Source organism: Apis florea, unplaced genomic scaffold (genome assembly GCF_048593485.1).
Source record: "Apis florea isolate Af1SG1 unplaced genomic scaffold, ASM4859348v1 contig_3585_pilon, whole genome shotgun sequence".
In the NCBI taxonomy this organism is placed as follows: Eukaryota; Metazoa; Arthropoda; class Insecta; order Hymenoptera; family Apidae; genus Apis; species Apis florea.
Window position 1 is genome coordinate 2847158 of NW_028256788.1, and position 23986 is coordinate 2871143.

The following is a 23986-nucleotide window of genomic DNA, read 5'->3' on the forward strand; positions in this document are numbered from 1 at the left end:
TCGTTTTAAAGTTTCTTTTTTTTCTTTTTTATTTTTAAAAAAAGAAAAAGAAAAAAGAGATAAAAATTGAAATCAAAGAAAATAATATTATGAATTTATTGCTTATGCGCCGTTGTATCGTAAAAAATAATAATAAAGAATGGCGTGTAATTCTACATAGCTTCCACAACAATCAAATGAAAACAGACTTTTGTGATAAATCTCACAATGTGGGATGATATAAAAGAAAGGGGTTAGGCGCGTTAGTCTGACCGATAACTTTTAACCGAATCGTGGAAAAAAATTGATCGTTGTTATCATCCCTCGCTGGCGTCAATTCCTCTTATCGAACGGTACACGCTATGAATGTCTACATGGACCTAGGAATCGCTAGCGTGAATACTATTATCGAATTTTTACATTCGTGCGAACAAATCGATTCGAATGTTCGTTATTCTGAAATCTGGATAGGAAATTGATCGACTTTTTTATGACCGACTTTTAAAATTGAAAAAGTTATTATATTGAATGAAAAAAAAAGAAGAAAGAAGAATATTGATTTTAATCTTTCGATTAACGATTTAAAATATAATATAAAAATTTATATTTATGGTTATATACCATAACCATTTACAATTTACATATCACTACAATTATTATTATTAAAATATTCGAGTATTTGATCCAATTTATCATCTAATAATTATCGAACTTTTGCACGATACTGTACATATTTTCCTTACAAATTAAAGTAATTTCCTTTATTCATTGACAGCACGTAAACACGACAAAGATTCTCTTATGCATTTAATAATACAACCATTCATCGTTGATAAAAGGAAATATTGATGCAATGAAAACCTCAATACCAAGATTCTTTTATTTGCCAAGATTACATGAAATTTATTGGTATGAATAAAAGTAAAAGCCGCGGTATTATTGTCAGAATTGGTTAGTTGTTTTCATTTCTATAAACTGATTAATTCACACAAATAGCTTCGTAACTTCGTTAATGATCGTTAAATCGTTAATGATTGTTATTATGTTTCTATTTCCATTTTTGATTTCTATCGACCTGATAAAAACACATTTTGAAACGCAATTCCGTGATTCTTCGACTCGCGATAGTGCGATTTTTATATTTTGAAAATTTAAAATAATCTGATATTTTTGTCGTATATTAGTTGTAATAATTACATTTACAAGTAATATTTCTTTTTTCTTGCAATGAAATAAATTGTGATTATGTTGAAAATTAACTTATAATAATAATAATTGAATTTTGCATTAGATAAAGTGAGACGGAGATAACTAGAGCGAGATAGCCTTATCTTTGTTACGTTTCCGCGCCACGGTGCGGCGCACCAAGTCATTCTATGTCTGTCTCGCTTTATCTAACGTAAAATTAAATTATCACTATAATTAAATAAATAAGCTTGAACCGACATTTTTCCCTATCAACTTTTCTATTTGTTTTCTACCTTTAGAATTAATTTTAGAAGAAAAAAATATATTAACATTCCGTAGAAAAATAAAATTTTTAAATCTTTTTGTAGAAAAAAAAAAAGGAAAAGAAGGAAATTTTTTCAGATAAAAGATACAAAATATCATCTCAAACATTTTTGAAGCTAAATAAAAGTTTAAGATATGGATTTAATATAAATTATAAATATTGCTATATATAAAATTAATTAAATTTAAGATTTAACATTCTTCACTATCTGGAAAAACTGATCAATTTTTGATAAAATATCATTTCTGAGACGATTAATTAAAATGAATCGCACTATGGTTTATGCGCACAAATATTAATCTCTTTTCGCATTCTAATCTGATATAGAAACAATTAATCGAAATGCCTGTCCGAGAACAAAATCCTAGAGTCCCCTATTAACGAACGAATAAAAAGTTGAGAGCTCGCGTACGAGTGGACAGAATAATTTTCTCTTGATTCAATCGAGAGAAATCATGATTGGGCAGGCGGTCGAAAAGCAAATGGACGGCTGATAATTTCGGTCGTGCGAGTGACGTCATAACAGACGCCAACGAGGGTTGGTACATTATGACAAGAAGGGACCATTTGACCCCACTCATTGTTTCTAATCCCACAATAAATTGAAGCAGCTGTACCGGCAATTGATACAAATTTACGTACAGTCAGCCGCATAAGGCGCTGATCTTACCAGAGATCTCGACCATTTGAAAATTTTCTTTCTTCGCTCGAGTCAGTTGAACGAATTTCCATCTTGTTATTATATATAAAAATTAAACGAAATATCATATCGTATCTGGATGCTATTGCACTCACAAAAGTACAATATATTTTTTACTCGTGTTCGTTACGTGATATAGATTTATTATAATTTTATAACACTGTTACTTCCTTACAATCCGTATCAGTCCAATATTTACTTTGACTTATTTTTAAATTCTCATTCTATTATTTAACTTTATTTTAATCTATGTGTATCTTTCTTCTATACGCCTTAATTATTTTACCACGTTTAAAAGACTCTTCATCTTTACTTTTCTTTCCAGACTAATTATTTCCAAGATGTGTTAAGTCGGTTAAAAATAACTACTAACCGCATAGATTCTTTTTTCACCCTCAAATCCTTCCTCGAATTTTTCCACGACAAACCTTTCTTCGTTATCCGTTTCAAACGTCCTTTTCTCCGACACGATGCATCAGAGTGACGCATGGGCTTCGTTCCACATTGATTAAACCCATCCTGGAGCACAAGGTCCAAGTTCTAGGTATTTTTTAACGGTTCGTCATCCCCCTCCTACCTCTATTGAAGTGTGCAGCAAAGAAGACGAGAGGAAGAGAGAGATCCCGAGGCGTAAACCACGCCACGAACACGTGTAACGACAATGGAAATTATATATGCAGGAGACGGTATGGCGTGGTGGTGCATTCACGGCTACATTTTCTTCTCCCTTTTTCGCTTCTTCCTTTTCGACGCTCGAGCTATACGAGCTTTTTACACATTCTTCGCGTTTGATTTATATTCCGCGTGTAGAAACATTGTTCACGCATCTCCGTGTATCAACAACAACGCTGTATTTTGTCCCTTCTGCCTGCGAATATTTTATAATTACCATTAAGGATCGTTAAGTAGATCGTTTATTACGATGTCGTGTTGCTTTCTACACGGTTTTATGACCGGTTATGACATTTGCACCAGATCCATTACCGTGTGATAATAAAGTTAAAAAGTTAATGGATTGTGTTCGTTTTATCTCGTTATCCCCGATTTTCCTTTGTATCTTCTCGTGTATTTAAAGCGAAAAATATTTGAACAGCGATATATCGAATATCTTAGGATTGGTCCTATTCCTCGCATTTCTCAAAAATTTTTTTCCTCCTTTTTAAATGTTAAACGTTGAATGTCCTCGTGTCGAGTAAAATTTTAATAAAATTCACATCCGATAAATATTTTCTTATAATTTCAAATATAATTAATTACATTATTGCGAGTACTTTGCGAAAACAAGAAAAAAAAATATAATTCGAAATCATGATAAATCATTCATCGACAGAGGAGAATGTTAACTTAGCCAGATACATCGCTAACAAATGTAATAGGCATTGCATATTCGAGAAGCCAGAGGCCCGAAACGATCGTTTATGCGCCCTCTTTGCCGCCTCCTATTTCACTCTAGCTTTTTATTATCATTTCTCGTTTCTTTGCTCCAAGTTGACATCGTCGTCACGTACCAGACTTCCTACGGGTTTGGCTGCCTTTCTGAATACATAACATCCTTTTTGTATATCCCTCCATCGTAATCTCGAATATCTGGATTTCTCTCATCCAGATCACAAATCTCGATAATGATCCTTTCAGTAATGGCACAATCATAAATCGGATCAAATATAAAAAGCCGATTTTTATTGAGAAAATTTAATTTGAAAAAAAAAGTTTCTTTTCTTTTCTTCTTCAATTTTAACACGATTCTTTGATAAATGAAAATTATAAAAATTAAAATTGTTACCACTTTTTTATTCTCTAATATCTTTCGATCGTGTTAAACGAGAAACTTTTTTTATTACAAATGATATTCATTTTATATCGAGTAACTTCTACAAGATATGTGTACAAATACGTTTTTCTCTATTACTAGATATAATATAACACTAGATACAATAATTTTATTATAGAAAAGCAAAATTGTCCGTTTAATGGATTAAAGTTATCATAATTATAAATATTAGACATTTTAAAATTTTACTCTTTCATACTTAATTTTATTAAAATATTGGATGAAATTATTGGATATATTTTGTTATTCGTTTGAATAATATTATAAATTTTTTAATAACGCGATTATGTTATCAAATCGGAAATGATGTAGCATCAACGTATTCGTTTTACAAAATTCAGCAGACATATAAACCGTCTCTTCCTCGAATTCTATCGACTTCTATAGTTGAAATTGTTAATAAATGCAAAATTGTAAAAAACATTTGACAGAATGCGAAATTCAATAATGCGAAAAATATAAAAAATTTATTAATATAACGATTTATCAGAATATATTTTTATTTTTATTTTTCAATTTATTTTCAAACAATATTTTATAATTCTACGATTTATATATTTCAAGTTCATTGTCATTTAAATAAAATTATTTAAAATGAAGAGAAAAAATATATAATTAATAAAAGAAAAGTTTTATATATTAAGATAATTATTTGAATAAAAATTTATTTTAATATCGAATTATCCTGTAAAGAAATATTCCATTCAATTGTCAATTTATTAATATTATTAATAAATCTATATGGATATCTATGCATTTATGAAAAATTTAAACGTGCAAAGATATATCTAATTATTAATTTATAAATTATTTTGCAGAAATAAAAATTACGAATGATGTCTTCGCTAATGTAATAATAATGCATACATACACGAATACATAGAAGTATGCAATAATACACATATTCCATTATATTTTTATTAGCTAAAAGCATTATCTTTGTTGCATTTCTTCTTTATTCACATATTATTTAACGATCATTAAGAATTATTAAACTCATAGAAGCGTATATTTTACAGGAATGAAAGTTCCAATTGTATATTTGCGCTTCGTCTAGATAAGTGAATAGATAAGTAAGCATTATTACAAGTAAGTATTAGAAATTCGCAGTTATATGTATTAACGGATACGTGACCTCGCGCTCGCGAGCGCATATACAAATGTGTACTCATTATTTGCGATTGTTACGCGATTGTCCTCTATTACGAAATGGTAAGCAAGTCGAGAAATTTTTCTCGTCGTGTAAATATTTAATCAAGAACATTGGCGGCCTGAATACCATAAGTCAAAGATGTTCTCGTCACTTTTTGTTGTTGGTTAAGATTACGTAAAGGGATTTATTTGAATAAAATATTTCTATAATTATATTTAATTCTGTTTTGCATAAATATTTTTTCTTCGCATCATTTCGTTTTAACAACGATTTATAGTGAAAAATGCTATATTATTCTTATTTTCTAATCTAATACGATTCAGAAATGATGCCCTTTAAAAAAAAAAAAAACTCTCTTTTTATTTGAGTTTAATTTAAAGAAAGAAATATCTTTATTGAAGAAATTTTTTTTTAGAATTATACAAGTATTTGTAACAAAAATTACGCTTTTACATTTTTCGAAGTAAATTTAACTTTAAAAATAAAAAGTAACCTTAATGTGGCCACACAACAACAAGTTTTTAAGATAAAAATAAAAAATTACTCAAGGAATGACTCATTATTTTAAATAAAATGTGTTAAGGACTTAGTTAAACTTTGCTCGAACGTAAATAATGTAATATTTCAATAGTGTAATAGTTTAACATTAATAGTGTGATAATTTTTAAATATGTCTGAAAAAAAATAAAAAAAATATGTATATATTTTTTTGTACTATTAGTACTAAAAATTTAACTACTAGTATCAAAATTAAAGTTTTTGAATTTGAATTTATTTTTTAATTTTTTCTTAATTTTTATTATCAAGAACACGAAAATTTTCATTATAAAATTTTCATTTCAATTCTCCCTATTACTAAATATAAATTATTTAATACTTAATGACTCAAAATTCTCTAGATTTTTTTTCTTAATTTTATTTAATATGATAATTTTGTATTGTTAAATATGACAATTTTTCTTCCTATTGAACATAAAATTTTAACATGTTTCTATATTTAACGTGCATAAATATTCGCGATGTATTAATTATTATTCTATTTTTATTTATCTTGATTCGATATCTAATAAATCGTAATATAAATTCTATAATTTGTATCAATTTTTCGAGATATTCCATTATCATATAATAAACTGTTTTCATAAAAACTTGTCAAAAAATGTTCAGTCATAGTAATTTCGTATTTCGCTTAAATTAAATAGACAGATCACTGCGATCTTGGATTTAGCCACGAACGCCATCTATCCAACTATCCGTGCATATATTCTGTAAGTACATGCGAATGTGAGTATATATTCGTTACATATTACACGATACATAAGTAGTTCTTTCGACACTTACTATTTTTCAAGGTGACGCTTCGCTCATTCACACGTATTGTGTCTCTTATCTTTTTGTCTGCATACATACGTCGTGTATAGTTACTTATATGTGTACGTATACTTAAAGCATCGTCGAAGCACAAATTAAGTCTCATGTGTGAGTACGTTACTCACACATCATTGTACATGTACAATCTTCGGGACGAGTATTTGAGTACAGTCGATGATAAAACTTTACTTTTACGAAGTCGATGTCAGTGGAAAGAAACTTTTCTAGTTACATACGCGAAACGAGGATAGAACCTGACCTACGTAAATGCTTGGTGGGGGAAGATGCAAGGTAACCATTGCTATATTGTAACCAGAGACTTAATACCGATATTATTTTAATATTGCTATTATTTTATCTTATTATCTCGACAAAAAATCATCATATCGAAACTAATATATTATATAATAATTTATATTCAAGTATGTATATATATATATATATAAATATTATAATAAATGTATCTATATGTAAACATATTAATATATTCGTGAATACTTTTTTGGAGAACTCTAGAGATTAAAATAAATTAAAAAACTTAGTATAGAAAAATCTCGATCAAAGTCTATTATCCATTAAGTTACAAGCAATTTAATTTTCCGTTAAATGTAGCGAGATGCATCCAATGATCAGACAATGTGACGAAGATAAAATTCAAATCAAATTTATAACTTAATAAATAAGTCACGATTAACATTTTGCATACAATCATTAATTTTTATATTTGTTTCTTTACGATCGATTTATCAAAGATGTTCTAATAACATATACGAATATATATTTAAAGAATATGAAGAAATGAAAATTATTATTCTCATTCTTAAATAAATTGAATAAAAATTTTAATCATCAATAAAAGTATATGTAGTATACTCTTTGTTGTATGTTTTTGTCAATAATATTAATTTAAAGAAAGAGTATAAAGAAGAAATACGATGCGGTGCAGTTCGTACACGACTTGAAATAGCGAGAACACTTTTTTTTGGTTTTTTTTTTTTTCTCGTAAAAGGTAAGATACCCACATTTATATTCTTAAACGAGACATCCTGCGTGTTCAGTGGCGGATACAGACGGTTGTCGTCGAAGCCGTGCAAAGGCGAGAGAGAGGAATCCATTCAGTATAGTTCACGTTGAGAATGCGACTTGTACCGACTACAAATTATGGTTACACACTGATAGCGAAAGTTTCGCTTCTTTTCCCTTCTTCTTCTTCTTCTTCTTCTTCTTCTTCTATTTCTTCTTTTTCTTTTTTTCAATTTGCATGAGGATACGTCATAAATGATAATTGATATTTTTTTTTTCACGAGTGAAGGCTACGCTGAAAATTTACGTTGAGAAGAAAGCAAGCACGATATCTGTATACCATTTTCTCTTAATCATCGATGTCTTCTTCTCTCGTGATGGTGTCAAAGTCTCAAATCGAATATCGTGACATTTATTTTTAAATAAAAAGATTATCAATCCTCGATATTTTTTAAAAAAGAAACAGACGCAATAATAACAAAATTTAAATTTGAATTTCTATCGTGTATAATCATTTAAGATATATTTTATGATGTCTAGATGATTTTTATTATACTATTTTTGAAACGATATCGTATATTTATATTTTTATACTTCATACATTTAAGTAATTATTATTATTTTTTTTTTTATTCTTTTATTTTATTTTCTTTTATTTTTACTCTTTTCATTTTTACAACGATATTCGACATTTTATATCATTTTTATCGTAAAAAGATTTCAATAAAATTTTTAATTCATCTCTCTCACTTGTTTACGAAGATAATCATTCGTTGAACCAATAATATTTTCTCAATCGTTGGTATTTTTCTACGAAAGTAAATAAGAGGATTGATCGGTTCTTATCAGTCATTGATATATATTTATAAATAATTGGTCGTTTATAGTACGGGGATCGGATGGAACACGGGGATCGGAGTAAACACTCGTGATAACCCTTTATCGTGGAAAAGCGTTATACCGCAAACAGTAGCGTATCTTGATTCGTGTCATTTCATCACTTGCTGGTATTAATGGAGTGGCAACGTATCCGATACCCATAGATAGATATCTTTTCAGTAAGGATTGTGTTACTGTAGGTAACTCTAATAAAAAAAAATACTTCTTTAGCGGTGTAATTTTTAATTCAAATTTCTTTATCGTTAAAACGTCATCTTTTTTATGTAAGATAAAATATGTAGTTGAAAGTTAAAATATCATAATACGAATTATTTTCATTTAAGTTTCATAATTTTATCGGAGATATTGTACAAATATTGTTTTTTTATCGACACCTGAAAATTATCGTAACATCGAATTTCGTATCATATTTATCATTATTCAAATCTTTAAAGTTGAAATAAAAAATAAAGTTGAAATATAGTAATTTGATTCAAAGAGATTTCTTCAATTTTTTATAAATCGTTTATATTTAGATCCCTCTTGTTTAAATTTATACTTTACTATATATATATATATTTTTAAATTTTCATTAAAATAATTATAATCATAGTATAAGAAATGATTTTAATTTATTTTCATATCTTTAAACTAAATTTCCTACCTAATATTTATATCTATCATTTATATCTACTTAAACTCTCTAATTAACCTGTTTATTCAAAAGCTTGATGGAATTGAATAAAAAAAATAAACGAAACAAAATATTATTCGTACGAGTAAATAATTTGTCGTTATTTTATAATATCGATATACAAATTACTTACTTACTTATTTCCCTAATTCCTCGTAAATCATATTGCATTTCAAATGTCTACGAATAAAGCGTGTTTAATTCCAACGAGAATTCTGTTCCCATAAATTGTGCTCGGAAGCGAAAATTTTCAGTAAAAATCCATTTAAGAAAATATGATTATTTGCACGAGATACTATTTGTTTTCATACTTGCATACATCTCTTATCGTTAACTGCAATGTTATACGCATTTACATATTCGTATGGACGAATACATATATATATTGCGATCTTTAAATATATCGCTTTGATATACTGAGTGTGTGTCTGTAAAACAATTATTGTTTTACATAAAATGTAAAAAATAAATAAAAAGCAGCTTACTATTGTAATATCATGTGATCGCATATGATTATTAAATTGAAATATATAAAAATAATATGTTAAAATGTAATAATGTAATAATTTATATTTAGATTTTTTTCTTTTCAAACAATTTTTCTTATTTACAGATAATTTTAATTCATTTTTATACGAATCGCATTACAAATATTTAATACAATCATAATTTATGTTGTTTAAAACACATAAATTAATTAATTTTTTATTAAAAATAAGCGACGATATTTGATATAATCGGTTTTCGAACGAAATACTGAAACGTTATATAAACGAAAATTATAACGTCATATCATTCTTTGAAATGTTAAATAGAAAAAGAAATTTCTCGTATCGTCAAAAGTTTGTAATCACATGTTTTCACCAGCGCAGTGCGGTTACTGTATGAAAGTATATTACAGGATGAAAGCGAAGAAGAAGCTCGATCACGCTCGTGCGCGCACGATTTAAATTTGAACGTTAATAGATACTGCGAATTTTCATCGATAATTCAGTGAAAGTGAAGAAACGGACTCGTATAACTCTACGTATCCAAATGGTAATTTCACATAATAAAAGTTCATAATCTTTTTGCCGCGTTATCTCTTTTAAATATTACTTTTAGAGAGGATGAATATAAATTTTATATAAAAATTACTCGAATGAGTAAACTTTTAAATTACATTTTCATTTATCGAAATGATAGAATTACTTTCTATTCCCTGTTGCATGATGCTTCGTATATAACGAATAATCATACTTTCGTTTCAGCGAAGAAATCGTTAACGACTTTATATTTATGCAAATATTATTATATAGGTAAATCACGGTTATTACGTGCCAATTTTTTCTAACAATTATTTCATTCATAAATAACGCTTTAATCGAAATTATTATTTTTTTTTTTTTTCACAAAATAGGTCAAAAGTTTACAGAACTAAAGTACAGCTTGGGACAAAAATATTCGTAGAGGGGACGTTGAATTGGTAATTAAATTATTGTAATTGTAAAATTCGAAAACTTAATACAAGATGTTAATAGAACGATTTGAAATTTGCAATTGAAAAAAGAAATGGTAAAGGAAATATCCTAATTTTTGAATTTTGTTTTTTATAGGAAAACAGAATTTAATTATATATAAATTGTACTCGAGGATAAAAGAATTGGAAATAAAACAACGTTGCATTAACATAGGATATATAAAGATAGAATTAAATCAAATAAAGTACTTAAGAATTGGAAATAACAACGTTATGTTAACGTATAACTACAAAGTTCAAAGCCAGAATTAAATTAAATAAATTATCCGAGAATAAAGAATTGCAAATAATAACGAACGTTGCGTTAATACGAGGTTCTTATAATGAGTTAACGTTAACATAAAAATATTTTAAAACGTTTAAAATCAGCAAATAGTAAAATTATTTACGAATAAGCATATCGATCGCATCTTTTCTTTCATAGATACGATTTATAACAATATAATTCCGAGATCAGAGTTAGATAAAGATGAGATATTTTTTTTATAGACGCTGCACATTGATTTACTAGGATGGTAATATTTACGGGTCGCTATTGGTCGATTCGTTTTAAGCATGATGGCCTTAAGTGGTCAAGAGTGACGCTGATGTTTAATGACAAGCGCCTGCTATTGAAAATTGCCGAGTAACAACTGGCTACTTACAAAGTCCACCACGGGTCACTATTACATTAAGCAAAGCTATGAAACTGTCGGTGGGCAAGCAATAACGACTCGTTATTCTGTTAAGATTTATTATTTTCATGCAGTTTCAAAATTACAGACGTACTTTAATTTTTATAATTAGCCATTTAAAATATTTCGCGGTAAAATATTCTCTACCATGTACGATAATGTTTCTTCGAAAACAGCTTCGCGTATGATTTAATTGTACGAACGATTAATTTAAAACGTATAATTATTTATTGCTGGAACGTCGATATATCGCTTCGAATTTTTCAAAATAAAATTTTTATTTAAAGTTTAGTTTAGTAATTTTAAAAAATTGATAATGTTATCTATTATTTAATACATTATTAAATGTTTATTATTAAACGTTTAAATTGTTTTATTAAATATAGTTTTTTCTAGGTTTTACATCTATTAAATATTACATCACGATACATCGATGTTTCATCGAATAATCGAACAGTAAAATTTTCACAGTTAAAAAACAAAAGCAAAGAAAGAAAACGATTAATCTCGATAACATTGAGATTCATAAACTTGAGATTCTGTAACAGAGAAGTATATTGTTTCCTCGATGTTATTTACGATCATCATGGTATACATGGTTACACAAGAAGTGACTTGGAAACTTGCCACAAAGTGTAATTTACATTACTCTATACCAAACAGTAAATATATGTCAATTCTATCAGAAACTTAGTCCATCATCACGTTGTTTGCGTTTGCTTTCTTTCTTCTGAATTAACATGGCGTAAAATGTGACGTAAAAATGTGATATTTTAAAAAACTATAGTATAATATGAATATTTAATGGAATTTTTAATATGAACATTAGCAAAAAAGACACGAGCATTGTTCGGATAAGAAAATTTTTGAATAGGCGAATATTCATCTGTCTCTCTCTTCGTATTGAAAACAATATTCCATATTGAAAAAAAACCTATAATTAAGAAAATTTTACTTGAACTGGAAGTAGATACAATTTAAAAAAAATCATGAAAGAAGCGAATTTGAGAAATGATAGATTTAAACATGCTTCGAAAGATGCGAAAATTTTATTATTATTTATTTATATATTTTCACGACCAACAAGTTGCTTAATTGGATGGTTGGAAAAAATCTAAAAGTTATTTTATTTTTATGAGAAAATAATTTTTTCCCTTCGTTCAATTAAAAATTACGATCCAATATTATGGTCTTTTTTAACTTTCAATTAAAAAATATTATCTTTCTAATTAAAATCGTTTTGATCCGCATAATAAAATATTTAGTTACACATTTAATTCGAGAAACAAACGATGTATTAAACGAAATAGCAAATCCATATGTTCTAAATAAAATTAAAAAATATCTTTTTTCAAAAATCATTACTATTAGAAGTAAATTATTTTATAAAAATTTAATAAGCATAATTAAAAGTTTCGACTTGGACGAGGAGAATAATTCTCTGCTTCGACGAGTGTAACGTCCAATCATAAATAATTCATTTCGTTGAACATGAAAGAACATTTACAAAACATGCGAAGAATAGTTATGAGAAGATATATTACGCCAATTTACATGAAAATGCTACTTTTTGCATATATTTCTTTATAAAAGAATTACAATTTCTTTCTCATTGATTTAATTATCTTTTCTTTTTATGGAGAGCATAGAAAGTAATACAATTACGACCAAAATTTTAACGCATACAACTTTTCCTTTATCGTGATTTCAATTTAATTATTGCAATAATATTATATCAATTAATGTATGAAATATTATATTTCGTTGCAAAAAGTTGCATCGATTATCGCATTCAAAATTCTTTATTATAAAAGCAAAATTGATCCTTATACGTTTTTTATTTATATATTTGCAAAGATTTAGTATTTAAAAATCTAGAATTATCCGAAAATATCGGATTGTGAATAATTTTTTCCATATCGATATTTAGTCTCGAGAGTAATTTTTGCGGGAACACGATGGATCCGTCATGGATCCGATTGCAAAAATTTCAGATTTCTTGAAAATGCGAGAATTCTCTCGACATAACAGTTTCTTCAGAAATTAAAAAACTAAAAAACTAAAAAAATAGTTGCGGGAATCTCGACAATCTGGTATATTTTCGAGAGAACCCGTTCCAATACCGAGATAAATTTTCGACTTCTCGCGATTTTTTTCTTCTTTTCTAATAACACAGAAATTATTTTCCAAATTCGACTCCAAGTTCGTGTCCAAATTCACGTTCCAAAATATACAAAATTATTATTATAAATTGTATTATATTCGTGGAACATGCGTTCGAAACCTTTAAAATCTTTTTCCAATTTCTTCCAAGAATTTCATCATAAGTCAAATTTCACGCGTCAATGTTTCATAGTTTCCCAGCATGAAAAAGAAAGGGGGGGGGGGGAAAGGATAGGATATAGGTAAAGCTAGTTCTATCGGTATTCGCTTGTACAAGGTATGCGGTATAAGGTTCCTCGGCCTTTGACCCTACCGAGCTCGTCATGGAAAATCCGTCATGGCGACCCCTTCTTTTCCATGGAAGACCTCTTTGTAATGCACGATGGCGGAAAGCATACGCCGTGGTATTTCAATCGTGTCGCCTGTGCATCATGACCGGCGCAATCGCGAATGCAACGACTTTCATTATTCCCCTCGCTCTTCCGTGATATCGACGTTTCATTGCACTCGCCAGATCAAAGAATCGCTCCTTTCTCCAACTTCTATGAATACCTTACGTGGCCAACAACTCGTTATTTCTGCTTTATTTTCGTCCTCTTTTCGTCCCATGTAATAAATCGTCGTCCACGCATTTCCACCATATTTATGCGTTTTATATACTTTTGCAAAATCGTTCGTCGCGTAATTTCTATATTTGAGTGATATTTACACGCGTGAATATTCGTAAAAGATAACGATAACGTAAAGGATTCGATATAACGCTCGATCGAATAACCTATATATCAACAATTTTTCTAATCTCTTTTTACGACCGCAAAAAAAAAAAAAAAAAAAGAAAAAATGTATCGAAAATTAGAATACACGTACAGCGAGATTTCAAATCTGAACGTAATAAATAATTTAATATTTAAATTAGTTCAAGTTATATTACACGTATGGAGCGTTCCATGCTTTATTCGAAACTATATTGCAATTATCGAGAGATCGAACGATATGAGGAGACGCCAAAGTGTTTTAAAATAACGTATAAATGGATAAATGGATTTAATTAAATTTAACAGGTTTATCGGGCAAAAGATTTTTCAAATCATGAGGCGCACAATGAGGCGAAATGAGTTAGAACGCGAACGGACCATGCTCCGTTCGAGGATTAAGTTTGTTTAGAACGTTCGAACAACGAACGACACAATAATTAACGAGGGCCCATTAAAAGAACCGGTCTCGCTAGGGAAAAGCAAGCTGTTAGCAGGTCTACAATAAGAGAAAAATCCGAGGCCCTACGCTATTTATTGTTGGAGCTGCGTTAGGCTCTGTTCACACGGAACGATCGCGTAATCACGGACACGCGATTAGAGCAGTTCCGACCGCAAACCGAAATCACCGATCGCCCAAATATCACGCGCGCCGTGCGAATGCGTCGTTTCATCCAGAGACAAACTTCTTTTTTTCCGCGAATGATAAATTCCTAACGACACATCTTGTTTATTTTTTAACAAATTCAATGATGTTAGCGTAACAATTTATCCTATTAATATTAACTTTATTTTTTTTTTTATTTTTAGACGTTATTTCGTTGATTAATTTTCTGTATAAATAAAGTTTAAACTTTTTCAGACCGATAGCATGAAAGCTATACGTAAAGATTGGACGTAGAAAAGTTCGATTATTCTTTTCTCTGTAAAAAAAAGATATTAAAACTTTTTCTTTTTTTTTTCGTTTCGAAAAATTAATATTTTTCATTCCTTATTTTTATTCCACATATTCCCTCTTTGTTTCATCGCACGCTTAATACATTACATGAATGGAAGTATCAAGTGACAAAAAATTGTTTATAGCTTTGAAAATAATAATTTTTCCATTTACGTTTATTAGGATCCTTTTTTCTTCGTTCGATCGAAAGTTACGAAATCGTGTGAGGGAAGCCTCACGGATATGCCCCAAGTGTCTCGGGAATACAAGTTTGCTCATATATTTTTCCATTCCACCGGCGAGTAAATTGCGACGTAAACACTTTAATTTTATCGAGGTGTAATAGATGTTACGGCCAATTTTTTTGTACGTTTTGTAATTTGACGGAAGATAAAGAGAGGACAACTCGAAACGAGTTGGAGCGTGAAACGAACAAATGTCGAAAGATAGGAATGTTGACGAATGAAATTGAGAGTGAATAGATAAAACATTTTCTTTCTCCTCTTTTCTCGAATAACGAAGCAGGTTCGAAAATTATGTTTCCAGTTTAAGACACGAAAAGATATAGAAATTTTGACAAACGAGTACGTAAATGCGACACGTACATGTATACACGAGTATTTCATTTTATACATTCCGTTCGAGATTCGTCAAATATTCTTACGTTCAACGTAGATAAATAATTAATAAACATCTGGTTGCCCGATTAACGAGATTACGTTTGCGTCGAGAATTGTCGTAACGAGATAGAAGAACTCGCTTGTTTACTCCCGTATAATACGACTCGACGCATCAATCCGTTGTTCAAGTTCTGGTCGTAAAGTTTTTTTTTGCATCGATCCACGTTGTGATCGATGACACGATCCATTAATGGACGACTTTTATTAATTTACTTTGCCTTCGATCCCCACTCACGTCGATGAGTCAATGGACTATTAACATATAACGTATCGTTCGTCTCGTTCGAGCCTAGCATCATTAGTTACGCGTCTCTTTCAGAATTCAAGGCTTCCATTATTATACTTTTTACGGTAGCGTACGCGTACCCAACCTTGCGTACGAATAATAACCGCGCTCGATTTTAATTATTTCACCGGCAAACTCGTTCCACCGCGGGACGATACGCAACGAGATCATCTCTTTTATATTTTTCGCGTTAAAGTATCATCGTCGAGATGGCCTTGCGCCAAGGTCACGCTACTCCTGCGCCCGATACGCATAATAAACACGGATAATTACTGTACGAGTATTTCCCCGCTTAAACTTCCTTCGCAATTAGCGATGCCATGTATAAAAAATTGGTAAAACACGCCATTATTAGAACGCAAAGCAAACATTTCCCCCCCTTTCGTACTTTTCTTACAATTCTTTCCGATATTGAATAATTGCGTCAAAGACGCACGTCGCAAATTTTTCTCTTTCCCCCTCGACGACGAAATGAATCATGGTCGATCGAGGCAAAAAAGAGGGTAGCGAATTTCGCACGTTAATAAAATGGAAAATAACGGTGAGAGATAGGCGACACGGCCGAGATTATCTCGATCGGATCGGAGCGAACATCGAAACCTTCAATTTCAGAAGGAGAGATCCTCTAAAACGAGGAAGTTGTGCCCGTTATTGTAAATACACGTTTCGCCTCCCTCGATCGTTTTAACGGAGCCATTAGGGGGGAAGGGGGACCAGCCGGAGGATCGAAGCAACGCGAATCGCCGTGGATGCAAAAAAGAAAGCGACGATAGGGAGGAGAGAGAGGAGGGGGGGAGGGGATAGCGTTGAGATCATTGCGTAACGCGTGACAGAGCGTTGTGGTAAAAGAGGAGCTTGCATAAAATAAGGATAATTGTAAAATCGAAACGTACGATGTGTTCGTTATTTTTGAAACGTTTGCTTTACCGGAGGGTATATCGCTTTCAGATTTCGAGAGGAAGCGAGGCGAAATTGTCCGTGCATGTGTAATTAAGCTGTCAGAGTGAAAAAAAGAGTGGTGACATTTAAGACGAAAAAGAGGAGGATATAAACGAACCTGGCGTTAAGACGAGGAAGAAGCGAACTATGTCTACGTTTAGGACAGACAGATCTGCAGAGTTCAAAGAGGGGGACATCGAGTACTCCTGGAACTCGTAAAATCTTTCAAAGATGGAATACTTGGAATTAAGGGGTCTTTCGAAAGACAGGCAAGGACTGTAAAAAGGTATTGTGAATTTATAGGAAAGAAGTTTTAGAAAAAATATAATAATTTTCGCCTATTTTATATCGATTTTTTGAATATTATAATGCCAATGTTATGCGATACATATGGAATAAATCATTAAATAGTTCTACAAATATCATAGATGGAATGCTACATTGCTACACTGAGATTTTATTTCATCGATACCTATAATTTGTAACTTGCGATCAGTTCGATATTAAAATGAACAACGGTGAAGAGAGAGATAATAGAGAAACAACGTTATCGATACATTTCTTTTTGGAATTGAAATAAAATGGGCTTCGGCAAGTTGCAGCTGAGGATCGATGTCGTTCGATCATTTTCTATCACAGATACATCGCGATTGCAACCGGAAACTGTTGCTGATTTTTGACCGGTTTAAACTATTGTCGCTCCTTGAAACATCGAGGCGTTTAACGCGAAAGATCGAAGCTACGGTTAAAAAAGAAGAAGAAAAGGAGGGCCGAGGGGGTCCAGGAGAACCCGTTTTACGACTCTTACTTCTTCTTCCCTCGTGGTCTTCGCCATCGTCGGCCATCATCTTTCCTTTCTCTCTCTCTCTCTCTCTCTCTCTCTCTCTCTCTCTCTCTCTTTATTTCGCTTCGTCCGACATTTTTCGACCGGGAATCAAGCAAGAATTCGCTACCGCAGAATTTCACCGATCAACCTCTTACTCTTTTCTTCTCTCCTCTTCCTCTGCTTCTTTTATTCCCTTTCGCGAATAAGATCGGATTCCTCTCCTATCTTATCTCGCATTGTCTCGGATTTTTTCCTCTCCTTCTCGATAACGACGAATACTCGTTCGAATCGTCTTTACAAAGTTGAGTGGTACAAAGATCGTTATAACGCACAAGGAACGAGGAGTACCGTGGGAAGGGAATAATCGAAAAGGAAATTTAATCGAAAGCCGATCATCGATCGGATGTGGGACACGCGACAAAATGATCGTTTCGAACGATTCAGAATTCATTCCGTTTCCCCCGATGCCAACCCGCATATCCTCCAATTCCATTCGAACTGATTTGTAAATTGCTCGTCCACCCGCTTCGCCACCTAAACAATGGTGTTACGTCACAACTCGGTGAGCTCGTGTCCGCTACGAAAATACGGGTCTTTAAATTGCCATAGATCTCCCCTCGTGCATCCTTCGCCATATGGTTTCGCGTTAATAAATTAATGGGGCCATCTCGCGTGCCGCTATACTTTCATACGTAAACCGTGTAAACTGCGTTCAAGCTGCGTCGTTCCTAACTTTTTCTTCTTGCACAAAGAAAAAAAAAAAAAAAAATGTTCAACCGATCAAGGATGATAAATCATCTTTGTTGTACGATCGAAATGAAAAAAGTGATAGGATAATAATGACGTTGGAAAAGAATATAATTCGTATGGTATATCTCGGTTTCGGGAACGGACGATCGAAGCAATGCCTGTTATTATCTGTAAATATTTAAACTGTTAATAATTAATTAGGGAAGATTTTTCATATAGATTTTTAAGAAATTAAGAAATCTTGACGTATCGCGTCTTCCCATCTCATCGGAGAAATTATCTTCGCTCATCGTGCATCTCGATGATGAAACATCACTGATTTCAAATAGGATTTCGTTCGTTCGCTTCGAGATCGTAATTTCGCTTGTAAAGATTCTCCATATTAGAAGAGATACTACTACGTGTTTCGCGTGTATTCGGGCAATCGATCCGCTCGAAGCGATTTTCACTCGCATTCAGCAAAATTATTCATCGGTCGGTCGCATGCAAATTATCTCTCCAGGTGGAAAGATATATGTGTGTGTGTGTGTGTGTGATATGATGTCCCTCTCGTTACGCTTTTGCACGATAATTCGTTCACGTTCGGAACGGTCGTGTTTCTTCGAGATCGTCGAATTTATAGCGGTGTTACTTTATGACGTATCTTTGATTCACCACGTTTGATAATTCTTTCTATCAATTTATTCGATATTAATTGGAAATGTATTATAGAATATACTGGAATAAAATTTCTAATATATAGTATTGTTATTGAATCGCTAAATTTCTTTCGAGATCTGTTCGACAAATATTTTATTATTTATAGAGCGACAAAATTTAAAAATAACTTTTTAAAATTTTTACTTTAACGATACATCGAAATATAATTTTCAGATTGCTAACTATTCCAAAGAAAGTTCTTCATTCATAAAATCCTACATATCATTCGAATATCGTTTAATATCTTCCAATCGTTAAAAGAAAAAATCTAAGATAAAAAGTTTTTTTCGAAGAAAATGTCAAATCGCGTTTAAGAAACAGTGACAAAATCGAAATCCTTCGTAGAGAAAACGTTAAGAGCCATTCGATGCGCCTTTTACGACCCGGCTTTGCATTCGAATCGTGGAACCGTGCAGCAATGCACCTTCTTAAATATTCTCTACGTATTCCCGGTACAACCGTGTGATTTCCTCCTACCGAACGTTTTTCTTTCTAAACGAATCCTCAACGACGACTGGAAGGGTCGCCGATCCTGAATAACGTTCCATCACCTTGAACTTTCTTCTCGCATCTCGCGTACAACGTGCTATTTCCTCAGTTATATATTTCGCGATTAGGAACGCACGGATTCCACGAAATATGCTTATCACAATTTTACAAATTCATTGTTAAATAAATCTAGAATCAAAGTTTCTTCCGTTTCTGACGATATCTCGTCAACTCTCGTGAATTTCAATTTTTAATCGTTTATTTTTTGATAACATTTCATTGCTGTGACGTGGAGGAGAAAAATATCTGGGCGAAAATATGTGAGCAAGTACAAGTACAGAATGTGTCAAAATGTTTTCAACGTATGCATGCAATTATATTCCAAAGTATCGACGATATAAACGATCAATTATACGTCATATTGTTTTACGATTGATCGATTAACGTTTGATGGAAGTCGAATATATAAATTTCTATAAATACAATATATAAAAAAATTTCAATAATTTAATTAATTATCTATGTAAAAACTATCTATCGATGGTAAAGATTGACTGAACGTCAATCGATACTTGACAGCAGCTAACACGATTAAAATATCTTAAACGTTCTGATATCACGTTCAGAAACGCCAAATCATCTGCTTTAATTGCCAATTAAGGATCATTCGGGCTTTCTCAGCTTTTTTCTTCTCCTGAAATTTGTCGAATAAATTAATTATGCCGCATTTTATTTATTTATTTCTTTTCTTTTCTTTTCTTTTTTGCTTAGCGAAATAAAAAAGAACTTCTTCACCTCGAATAATTTTAAATATTTATTTTAATCTTTCAATTAAATCTTATTTAATATTGAAGATATATGAAAAAGATATATAATGGATGATTTTTTTAATAGTTTACATTTACATATATAATTAATGTAATATTCTACTATCGATCAATGTTTCGTAAAAAAAAATTAAAGTTTATCATTGATTTGTTAATAGTAATGAACTCCAATTCTAAATAAAATTTCATATTTTATTCGAAAAGAGAGAAAAAAAGAAGAAATAAAATTTGAATAAAAATAACTTAATATTCGAAACATTTTGGAAATATATTTTATTATAGAAATCTTAAAATATCCTTACTTAGAGATTTCTTATGTTTTTTTTTCTTTTTCGCATTATGAAAAGTTAAAAATATCAATTAAATAATTAGTTTTAATCGTTCCAATCGTTATAAAAAGTCATTCCTATAAAAAAAAGAATCCATCGTTCCGTATTTCGTTTCGTTTAATGATCAAAACAAAAAGTTAACAAAAAGATGGCATTCAACGATACTTACTTGAATACTTTCTACATTAAAATCCTTGTTATTCTTTCCACGCCAGTTCACAGGCTCCCTCTGTTCGACAGTAGCGACACTTACATGCGGAATTATTCCTTCCAGTTAACACCTCCTTTGCCATAGCCGGATCGAAAGGATTGCGTGATGAGAGAGAGAGAGAGAGAGAGAGAGAGAGAGAGAGAGAGAGAGAGAGAGAGAGAGAGAAAGAGAAAGTGGACAAGGTAATCGGTAGGAAATCGGAGCTCACGAGCAAGATTTCTGGACAGTCCCCAACCAGGCACCTGCGGGCATGTTTGTAAGATGAAAAGAAGCGTTGACGAAAAAGTAAAATACTACTTCTTTCTTATTTCGTTAAGCAGAAAGAAGAGGACACGTAAAAAGGAAGCCTTCAGGCTAACCTATACCTACGAATAAGTTGGAGAATGGGTGATATAAGCGAGATTGTGTAACTCAAACTTCAATTGCTTATAATTTAATAAATAAGCTTTAACCAACCAATTTCTGTGTATCAACTTCTATATATTACATTTTCAAAGCCTCGCGAACGAACATTTTGTTAACATTTTATATATGGCAAATGGAATAAAAAATATTTTTGCAATATCTCGAAAATCGAAGATCCATTGACATACAATGATGATGATGATGATGATGATGATGATGATTTCTAAATAATTATTCTTATTATTTCTTCATCTTATATTTATATATGTGTACGTTGAATTTCGATTTTCTCGAGAATAAACGAAGATAAAATTTGATTGGCGCTTTTTATTTACTTTTACATGGTAGAATAATATCTCGAGATATTCAAACTTGATTTATTTAAAAGCGAAATCTTGAACGTAACTTATTATTCTTATTCTCGTTCTTTATTATTCTTTATACGTAAAATCACTCTCTTCCTGTTTATACCACCTGTCTTAGAAACACCCTGTATAGTAGAAAAAAGAAGAAAGGCAGAGATAGAGAGAGAAAGAGAGAAAAAGAAATGGAAAAAGAAAAAAAAAAAAAGAGAGAAAGGTAGAAGAACGGGAAAAAAAATTAGACGCATCTCACGGATGGGTAGACCGGTTCGTCTGGTCCTTGATTTGAAGCCAACAGTGTGTCCCCCTTCTTTTTCTTCGATTTTGATCTCCCTCGATCCTCCCTCGGTTCGCTCCGCTCGGTTCCATCCCTGCTTAGTTGTCGTCTCCGATCAGGCCACCCCTCCGCCCCTCCATACTTTTCCATCCTTTTTCCCGAGGGCGTTGCCTGCTTACTCGTCTTTTCGAGATTTATTATTCGACCATGCAATAAGATCGCGTATCTTTAATTGAATCCATCGTCTCAACGTTATATGGACGAAAGATGAAAATTTGAAATAAGCTAAAACTGAAATATTTTAGTAAAAATATGATTTGAAGATATCGTTCTTTTTTTTTTTTTTTTTTATTTATTAAATTACCAGGAAATAGTATTTATTTTTCATTTTTGCATTTAATCGAAATTTATTCGAAATAAATTTGTATTTTTTATTTCTCATTTTTTGAGCTTTTTCGAGAAAATATTGGATCCACAATTATAAATTCCTGTTTTCAGTCTTTTCTTTTCTTTCTTCTTCGACTTTGTTTCTTCATATTTATACGATTTGGTATCGAGACAACGGCTAAATATATCTTTCCTAAAATTATTTGTTTATAATATTTCTGATGAAATATGAATCTTATAGAATCAAATAGGATGAGATTTAACTAGAATTAATTGTAATATTTAATATTAAATATTTAATATTTAATAAATAAAAAATATTTAATAAAATTTTATATAATTGTAATATAATTCGAAATGTTGAAAATATTGAAATAATAATCTACTTTTTAATAAACCTTAATGTAATGAAAGTTTTCGATTTTTTTAAAAATAAGTTCAAATAAGCAGCAGCGAATTTATTCGAGTTTAATCGATCGATCGATCAAAAATTGCCTAATGCAAGCGGGATTTTACGCTACATTGATAAATGCTGATACAAAAATTACTGTCATAAATCGCTACATATTTCACGCTGTCATGAAAAAATTACATAACGCTTAATTCACTCTTTTACGCGTCAAGTTTTCGACAGAGGCAAACGAGGAAAACGTAGTGTATCGCGTAGAACATAACCTCTTGCGCTTCGTCATTAATTTGTATTCTCCTCGAGAAACTCGTTTGATACCACGTCCACGTTGTGAACGTGAGTCTTGTATCATAAGAAATTAATTTTCTTGATAATTTCATTGATTTCCTTAAAGATAAACTGAATTATTAATAGACTAACTAAATAATAACAACATGGTGATTCTTTTAACGTTCTTGTTTACAATTTTACGACCTAAAAAGATATGATTTATCGTAAATAATAAATTTGATTTATCCGCGTGATTCGAATTGGCCACTGTGAACGATTTTTTGACGAGAAAAATTTTTAATTGGAATAATAATGAGGGAAAAATCGTATGTGGGAAATGTCTTGTTCCTTCATGGTCCAGTTACTTTAGTACCTAAACACGTTTCAACTGAATGTAGGTTCCTTTTTATAAAAATTACTTGCGTCAGATTTACCGGTGCGAGGCATAAACAACTCGATTTTCACTATTTTTCGCAGTTTTTTTCTTTCAACGATTCGAAATTGCAAAACTGATATATGAATAATTTTGCTTTTTAAATAAACGATAAATTTCAATAAAATATCCAAGTTAAAATATAATTAAATAGAAATAGTTGAATAAATAAAACAAATAGAAATTGTACCAAGAAAATCTAAAGAAATTCGAACAAAT

The 23986-nt window shown here is 30.9% G+C and overlaps 1 long non-coding RNA gene across 1 annotated transcript; it reads left to right on the forward strand.

The window, feature by feature from the left end:
- Positions 1-6648: 6648 nt before the first annotated feature.
- Positions 6649-17527, forward strand: LOC147656614 (uncharacterized). Its single transcript, XR_015294130.1, has 2 exons — positions 6649-6838; positions 17103-17527. It is a non-coding gene; the product is annotated as an uncharacterized LOC147656614 (long non-coding RNA).
- Positions 17528-23986: the final 6459 nt, after the last annotated feature.